This window comes from Rhipicephalus sanguineus, chromosome 11, assembly GCF_013339695.2.
Source record: "Rhipicephalus sanguineus isolate Rsan-2018 chromosome 11, BIME_Rsan_1.4, whole genome shotgun sequence".
NCBI lineage: Eukaryota > Metazoa > Arthropoda > Arachnida > Ixodida > Ixodidae > Rhipicephalus > Rhipicephalus sanguineus.
In genome coordinates, this window is record NC_051186.1 from 64,115,908 (window position 1) to 64,125,441 (window position 9,534).

At 43.1% G+C, this 9,534-nt stretch overlaps 1 long non-coding RNA gene across 1 annotated transcript; it reads right to left on the reverse strand.

Moving 5' to 3' along the window:
- Positions 1–1,063: 1,063 nt before the first annotated feature.
- On the reverse strand, positions 1,064–9,323 carry LOC119373658 (uncharacterized). The gene is made up of 3 exons (XR_005179930.2): positions 9,264–9,323; positions 3,397–3,528; positions 1,064–1,302 (listed from the first exon to the last, which is right to left on the reverse strand). It is a non-coding gene; the product is annotated as an uncharacterized LOC119373658 (long non-coding RNA).
- Between the last annotated feature and the right edge of the window lie 211 nt (positions 9,324–9,534).

Consider the following 9,534-nt stretch of genomic DNA (forward strand, 5'->3'; position numbering starts at 1 on the left):
CGTAATCTGACCCGAGTGTCCGCCCTTTATTGCGCGGTCCCATTTCTTATGAGCATCGTACTTTCCGAAGTGCTACGTGAAATATGAGCCAATTTCGCGCTTATTCGGTATACTGCAGCACTACAACATTAGAGCCAGTCGGAAATACTTTGATGTTATTCTGGGCAAAGATGAAGGTGATTTGCATCAGTGGCGTAGGCGAGGGGGGGGGGGGGCACGGGCCCGGTGTGCCCCTGCCCTCCTGGCTATAAGCACAACGGGTGTGTGCCCTCTCCCCCCCCCCTCAATTTTTTTTTTTTTGCTATAGCATACAAAGCCCAAAACTACACATGACCACATCTGCCTGCCCGGCCCCCACTTCAAATCAAGGAGGTGCGCCCTCCCCTCGAAAAAAGTTTCTGCCTACGCCCCTGATTTGCATAAACAAACGTTTGTTTAGTACATCTGATTCAGCTTTCTTTCTTCCTGTTTATTTTTCGCCTGTCGCGCCTGCCGGTAGATGTGTTGTGTTTCTTTATGACTAACGACAGAATCACTATTTATTTATTTATTTATTTATTTATTTATTTATTTATTTATTTATTTATTTATTTATTCATTTTTTTTTGGCCCGAGCAACGAGCGCCACTCTTATTTCTCTTCCATGCACTTATGGGCGAACATTTACTTCCCGTTTTCCGAATATTCAGACAATGCGTTTCAAAAAAATAAGACGAATTCGATGGTTATTGTTTAAGTTAAGAGTTATATTGAATACGTACGATATCGGAGCATAGGTTTACTCAAAATAAGCGTAAAAAAACTTCAGTACAAATAATGAAGCTGAAGTAAATGAGTTAGTTCATTGAAATAGGAGGCGGTTTTCTTGTGAGCCGCTCTGGATCGCTGCGGCACCAGACGGCGCGAATCTCAACCATGAGCTTTTTCAATGTGGCCTCTGAGATCCGCCTAAAGTAATGCGAAGAAACACATACTTAGCCGAAGGAATACACCTGAGCACACGAAGGCCGACGTGGGAGAGCAATTACCACTCAACTAAGGCAAGGATTAGGGACGTCTCCAATTTATTTATTTATTTATTTATTTATTTATTTATTTATTTATTTAGGTTTGATAGCGTTTAAATAACAAACGGTCGTCAAGATATGGACGTAATATTTTTTTCGGCAGATAATACAGCGTAAACTATGTGCTCTGAGATCATAAACTGCAAAACTTAGCCCACATGCGGCTTCCAACCTTTTCCTTCTCGTCAGTTATCCAGGCACCATGCAAGAGCGACAAATAGACCAGCCGTGGTAGCTAAAGAAAGAGAGGAAGGGAGTTTGGTCAGCCTAACAGTGCGCCAAGCGTGCTACTATAGACGAATGCGATGACAGGGAATGGTGCATGCAGTATGCACACTTGGCACTTATATATAGACATTTCACGCAATTCGCAAAATACGCGTAATTAAAGTATCTCCTTGAAGCCCGTGTCCGACAGCAGAACGTTAACAAAGAGCTCTCCGACAGAGGGAAATGTTCGCGGCTCTTTAAGCCTTGAAGCGCCTACATAAAGGAACGCTCTAAAGTCAGTGGGATTTCATAAGCCGATGGAGGTGAATAGATGACCAAACGTTGCGAAACTTTCGCGTCGCGTTTCCAACTGCGTGGCTATTGATTCAGCGCTGGATATTAGATACTAAACATATAACGACGCTGTTTCAGCTCAACGCGTGAGACGTGTGTTTTGTACTTAGGCTGCACGATGAATACACGCCCGAAACGAGGGGTGTATTCAAAAGAAGCTCGTGTGATACTAGTGCGTAGTCTATAGACCAGTCGGGAAACGACATTACATAAAATTGTCACGGCCTTTGATCAGGCACTATATTTACCTACGCTCGTAGCACGTACACTTTGCTGCGCATGTTCTCGCATGACGGTGGCTGTATCTCCCTCATTCCTTCCTGCTTAGAACAGCGGCAACGTCGGATAGTGTATTTGACATCTGATTCCCCGTCTTCGCTCTAATAGAAAAAATTGCAAATTCAACAAACAAAAACAGTCGCATCTGGGAAATGTACAAAGATGCGAAAGTTATGTGCGCACTGATGGTTGGGAAGGTTTCACAAGTGTAGTTGCCTTGCTTTCCATAGTAGTTTTTTTATAATTTATGGACGTGCTCCTTGCGATATCAGGCACCCAAGTATAGTGTACACACGGAAGTGGTTTGCATTGCAGTTTTTTTTTGTACTGCGCAATAGAGAAGCGCAGCGCTACGTAGTGCAGAAAGCGCAAATGACGAAGAAAACTTTGCGTCAGTGAGTAACTGCAAAAAAATAATCAAAATGCTACAGGCTGCCTTCTAGAATTGTGACGTCTTATTCTGAAGCGATTGAACTTATTGCATGCTTGTACATCCGAAGCTCTCCCTCAATACTAAGAGAGAGAGAAAAAGGAATGCTTTAATTGAATGCTGGACATGTTGGCCTAGCTATTCACCAGCTTACCTGCTACTGCAGGCGCTGCGTGGTGAGTGTGATATATACACAACCCATATGTTAATTAAGGTAGCGCTACTAATTTTTTTCCCGAAAACATCACCGCAGTAAGGTTTGACGTGCAGTGAGAGTAGCAGTCAAATATTTCTGACTACATAACAGAGAGTTCAAAGGGCGTTTAGGCACATCGTCTGCGGATGTTTGTAAAATGCAAAGTTTTTATTTGGGTAACAATCATGACCGTTCTCAGCTTTTTTTCCTAGCATCTTCTTCCAAACTAACGCCTGAGAGGTTAAAGTGGAGCGTATAAAATCTAGCGCTACGTGAAAGAAGTTGTTGGTGAAACATGTACGGAAGTACGCAAGACGGCCTGTAATATCTGAGTTGAAGTGGATCGTTTAACCAAAATATTTGCGTTGTTTTCACAATCTTCCCATTGAAGATGGAACCGGTTAGGATGTACTGCTATGTCGGCTTAGGTTTCTCGTAATCTTCTAAACTTCCCCGCTGTCGGCTTACTTCATGAACAGCCCCATGAAAACTTAGCTTTAAAAGTACAGAAAGAGTCTGTATGGTCACTAGATGTCCGGCTCGTCTGATTTCTGTGTGACTGCACATTTTGCCTTCAGCCCTCTCATCTTTGTTCTTTTTCTTGCCCGTTTTTGCATATATGAAAACATGCTCTGTGATTCGAAAAAAATTTACGCTTGCGGTCAGCCGATCACTTGAAAGCAATCTGGATGTTGCTATGCATGAAATGTCGTACTTGTTTCCAAGTTCGACATTTGCAGTGATTACTTCTAGAGCAAACACAAATATTAGACAAGGCTTCGCAAAGTTGTCTGAACATTACCCTCTTTCTCTCGCTTGACCCTCCTCCCCCACCCACCCCCAAACAAAAAGCTAATTACCTCAACAAACTATGCTGAGGTAGGTCTGCGTCTGTCTTTCAGGAGGTCCGTGTAGAGGACGCCCGTGTTAATTTTTTTTTTGTTTCCCGACTGCTGAAAGCAGCCGCTCAAATTTCTGCTGGAACTGGCATCCTGAAAAACACAAACAAACGGCGTTAACTGTTGATTCGTTTCTTATAAAACTCAATCGTTCGCCTTCTTCCTAGCGGAGAGAACCTCTGTGCCCTTTCGTTGACAGTTGAATCGATGTTAGCTGCATGTTGGCGAAACGCAAAAGAGAAAATACGGGTTTACTGAGTTGCGAGAAGCAAAATAAAAAAGCACATGTAAAAACCTTGCACGCGTGTAGAATGGTGCTTCGTGCTCGCAGAAGAATACATACGGCATTCCGGGCCACGCTGGATGAAATGCAGAGACACGTCGAGGCAGTATAGCACATAATTCTGAGAATAACAAAAAGAAAGGAGAGCGTCATCGCGGCTACGCCGATGGCACTGCACGACTTTCTACTTCAATGCTTATTAGTACATTCTTTTGTTTTTAAATGCGAAGCATTTCTTAGCGAACTTCTGCGACTTTGAGCGTATCTATCTATCTATCTATCTATCTATCTATCTATCTATCTATCTATCTATCTATCTATCTATCTATCTATCTATCTATCTATCTATCTATCTATCTATCTATCTATCTATCTATCTATCTATCTATCTATCTATCTATCTATCTATCTATCTATCTATCTATCTACGACTTTGTGCCTACGACTTTGTGCTCTCCTGGTCGCTTGGTTAATCGAATGTACACCAAAATTGGTATGGCGTAACATGACTGTATGAGGAACATAAATGACAAGTCATAACATGAAAATCATGACACGCATGTCATGTACAGCATGATTTACATGCAACGCTCATGGTGCGCTGGCGGCCGTTTCGCTAGCTTGTTTGTTTTCCCGTAGTGCCCACGCTTGGGCGTTCACTCCTACAGTTGACGTAGTAAGAATAAAAAAAAACTCCCAGGGTCTCTTATGCATTCACTTACGACGACTCGAAGGTGGAAGCCATCTTCTTTTTCCTCTCAGTTGATGTACTAATGCAGCCCCGCTACCATTCGAAATTTTTCTGCACTTAACGTGTTTTTGCACTGCCTCCAAGACCGGAGGAACCTTCATCTGGATTTGCATTGTCTCCGTGATCGGACCACCTTTATCCAAGCGATGATGCGATGTGATGACGTAATTGTGTGGCGTTATGTCACGTGACGCTACTGTGATGTCAAGATGTGGTCATAATGACGCCACAAACTTTGGCGATCTGTGCCGTCATCGTGACGTCATATGGTGAAGTCATCTCGTGATGATGACTTTTCGCATTCCTCGTTCCCGTCGCCGCTGGACGCGAGACGCCGCCGACGCCGGATGCCGACGGTCAAATTTAATATGTACTTCGCAGCAAAGTGGATGCAAAGTGGAGCTCTGGAGAAGGAAGCAAGATTCTTCATTCCCATTTAAACACATGCCTAAGGTTCGCTGCAAGTTGCCCAACCTCAGTGAGCATCACTGAGTGCTCGATTGCTGCGAGTTATGGCTACATCATAATGTGCGAAGGAAAGAAAGCAACAAATTGCTTACCTGCATACCTGCATGCGAAAGTTAGGGGTGTTGCCCACACCACAGGCGAGTAAATGTTTCGTCCATTGCAATTAATTTTCATTTGTATCATAATTACTAACCGTTAATTCGAAACCCCAAATAACGCACTAATGCCTTACTTTGAATCATTGTCTTTACTTGACAAGTTTGTCGTTAACAAGATAATGACAAAAAAGGGCAGCTGTATTCATTCCACATTTTTTTTCCGTAAAAGCGATACCCAAACACGGTAACGTTATGTCTTTATTGATTTTAACACACAGGGATTTAAAAGTTTTTCATATGCTTCTAAGCGCAGCAGATAGTAGCAACAGAAATAGCCGTGCACGATTTCGCTCTACTCGTTCGTCACTTCAGACCAGCGCAGTTTTGTCGAAGACAATTCAGTTTACCGAGTACAGCGACAAAGCACCGAGTACACCGAGTACAGCGATATTTCGTGTAGTGTCCTTGCTGCCTCCCATAAATTCGGCCCTATGCTTCTTCGTCTAGTGTTAGTGAAGAGCTGGGTCATGCGCAGAAAGGAGCAGCCACCAGAGACGGCTAACGTTTCGGTGACTGGTTCCATGCGTATATGAAACTCCACTCACATGAGCTCAGTCAAAGCAAGCCCTACACTACCACTACTTTTGTACTAGCCTAGTAAAGTATGAAAATCTTACCGTGACAGCTGGCGTCGTGCGCAGTTTTCATGACGCTCACTAATCGGACGAAGTTTCCTCGAACGTTCAATTTCACTCTGGTCTCAGTGACGGCTTGCTTTTGTGACACGCTCCTCATTTCCAAATTGCTATCACGCAACAATTTTGGCAGGTTTATGAAACCGCCCGTTCAGTATGTCACTCACTGTCATTGACACCACTTCGCTGACTTTTTTTTTTTTACAGCCCCTTACAGTGACAGCTGCTTCAGTCAACGAGGGAGCCTTCCCAACAAGACAGCGGCTTTCGCTGTGTACACTGCCTCAACTTGACAGCCTCGAAAGTGCGCTCTGGAAGTATCGAAAATTCATGTAAGCGCCGATGAGACATCCAAGAGGCGCCGCCGTTAAACCGCTGAGAAAACGCAGCTATGTAAATCCTCTCAGGCCGCACCAATAGCAGCCTTAATCTTAAGAAGACCGTTAGTTTGATTTGTCATTCAAACTTGCGGCTTAACTTGAACTTACAACGTCACGCCATTATTGACAACCGCCAGATTAGTTAGGAATACACATGCGGAGCATGATAGCACCAAAATGACCTCATTCGATGAACAACACGTTGCAATATAGTCTTTGTTATCTTCAGTGTTTTTTGTGTATATCTTTGACGTGCTTTTGCGAAAATAAACAGTTGAAAGTTTGCGCACCACTAGTCCTGTCCCTTGTTACGTTTCTCGTCTGTGCTTCATTCAGCGCATTTACATTGCTACAACGTCACGTTTTCTTGCCAGAAATCAGTAGACGCTCCTCAGGTCGTGTCGTACCAGGGCACCTTTAACTGCAGAATCGTGCCCTGCCAATAAAAGCTAGCCTATATAACCTATAAAAGATGTAGACGTTTCACTGAGAAATATTGACGGGGCGTAATGAAAAGAAACGCACAGACCGGAGCGAACTTGCAACTAAGTGTTCTGCCACTGTTGCGAAAAACGTCCAGTACGCTGCGCCGCGTTTAGTCTTCAACCTTAACGAAATATTTATGTTCAATGTTTTTTCCTTGCATTCAACACTGAGCCACACTGGCAGCAATGTCACAGGCAATAAAATATGAAAGAGAAAATTAGTTAATGATGCACCTAGCTTGACGTTTTGCTGGCGTACATATAACTCATAAAAAACGCATAGGACACCATGACGTTTTCAGTAAGAACGTTGCAAGCGCTATACCGATAGATAACGTACGATAACGATGACAACTAGAAAACGAGTTTCTGGCGACACAACTACCAGGACCTTCCACTATAGACAATAAAACTTAATCAAGACTAACGCATAGAACGCCGCGACATGTTCAGTGAGGACGTTGCAACTGGTATACCGTATAATGACCTACAACACAGAACACAATAATTGCGAGAATAGTTAGCTGATGACACAACTGTCTGTGCCATCCACTATAGTCAATAAAGTTATCCAGAAATAACACGCAGAACGCCATGATATGTTCAGAAAGAATGTTGCAAATGCTATACAGACTAATAACCTACAAGTCCGACTATAATTATAACAAAACGGGTTAGCTGGTGACACAATTCCCTATACCTTCCACTTACCCAGAAATAACGCATAAACTCCGTGACTCGTTCAATAGGAATCGGAAACGCTATACCGAAACGTTAACGACAATCGATGCAACAACTCGAAAGAAAAGAAAGATGCAATCGACTGCCGTGACAGGCGTCGCCAAAGATACTTTGTCAAACAGAGACCCCTAACAACTAAGCAGACTGATTATTTTTTTTTCGGAATGCAAGAGGCTGAGTTCAACAAAAAGAACTAGGCTGATCAACTTTGTTCGTAGAAATTCTTTTGTCTCTAATGCCCGAAGAGTACCTGGCTCCAATGTTCAACGGACGAGCTTCGAATTCTCCCGGAATGGCTGCATTCGCTCGAATTCCCGCGAAAGCGCGTAATACTATCGCTGCATTTTTGCCCTTTTTTTTCTTAAGCGTGTCGTTTTGACGCCAGATTAAACAGCGGCATTCGGAGAATTCGAACAAAGCTTCCGACGGCACGTGATCTTTTCAGTCTTGATATAAGCCCTCGCACACGTGCACTTGTTCTGGGCCCACAGTAAAGAAAGCTTTTATCAGACTGAACGTGTTTGCTATTGGCGAAAACTTCAAAAGCTTCGAGAGAACGAAGATTGCTGACTTCCTTTGGATGAAACAAAATAAAGGCGCACTTTATGCTTCCACGTCGCCTCTTCGTGAACGTATTTACCATTGCTGGGCAAAAATGAAAACCATCTGAAATGACGGGTTGTGCGTGATGCATCTGAGACTGTTGTTTGAAGAACAACCTCTAATAGGTAATCATTATAAAATCTGGCATGCGCCAAATTTCGCCTTTCTTTTGCCGGATGCGTTCAATCTTTCTATGACGACAGTGTAATTTTCTGTGAAAATCTTTTATAAGTTAGCAAGTGCCGCTACATCGCCCCTACTAAAATGATATAAACATGGCGCTGGTAATGGTACACATTTCCGAAATTTTTCTAAAAATATACTGAAACAATACCACTTAAAAAAAACTCCAGGGTAGCAAACACAAGCGTCATGGAAAGCAAGCGGCGATGTCAAAGTGACCTACGTATCAGTAGCGCACGCATGTGGGAAATGAGATATCGATCGACATGTTCCCTTTACAAGGTAATGTATTGCATTTTTGGAGATATACTCGTAGAATAATATACTAATTTGCAGAGTTTTGCGCGCCCAATCTAGGTGTGATAAAAGGCGCGCCGTAATGGGGGGCTTCGTTATTTTGACCACATGAGGCTCTTTAAGCTGCTCCTTAACCTAAGTACACGAATGTTAATATTGTATTTCGCCCCTTCACCTAGATGAACATTGCCATATTAGCTAAAACGGATGCTTGGGCGAGTTGACTCGTACTGAAGAAAAATTAAAAACAGCGCAAAAACGATGAACACACAGAAAGACGCTCAGATGTTGTCATACTACAAATTTATGTGGTAAACCTCGTTTGGTAAATTATTATATGCGCTATACCTACATCGATTTTCGTACAGAGATGACATATTACATCAAGGAAAAAAAAAATAAGGCCGCTTCGCACTAGAGGTACCAAGCCCGAATGAAGCTAAAAGTGCTCCGCTCTTAAAAAAAACTACCCGCTAACTCACCGCGGCATTTTGCAAGAAGACCGGGAACCGAATCTAAAGCCTCAGAGTGCGAGTGCAAATATTAGCGCACTGCGAAAGTTCATGCATATCAAAAGGACTGACGGCACTCAGTGTACCAAATGCCTTTTCATATCCTGCGCACCGCGAACCCTTTATGCCGGCACAACTGCTCGAATAAAGCAAGCACAGATTTACAAATAGTCCTCCGTGCAAAGGACCACCAAGCCCGGAGGCCGGCCTATGTATGGCTTTCTTTTCTTATGACCTATATTATCCCGATCAATTATGGCGCGCCGCATCTTTCCGTCTCTCCTTCATTTTCTGTTTTTCGCGTTACATTTGGTAATAGGGAAAATACGCACTACATAGCATCGACGTCCATGGCTTCGGCCTCGGCGAAATATTTCCGCGTCGACGTAGAGTTCCTATGCGAAAACGACAGGAGATTTACAGTCATAAGCTTTTGACAAAGAATTTGTATTTTCTAAAAAAACACCGCTTACAACATATCGTATCGTGTATCCTTGCTGTGGCGTCCATCTATCTCCGATTTGCTACGTCAAACATATTTGCTTCATTAACTGACTCGGTTTTAAGCTCGTACAGCACGACCAACACTTAATTAACAAACAA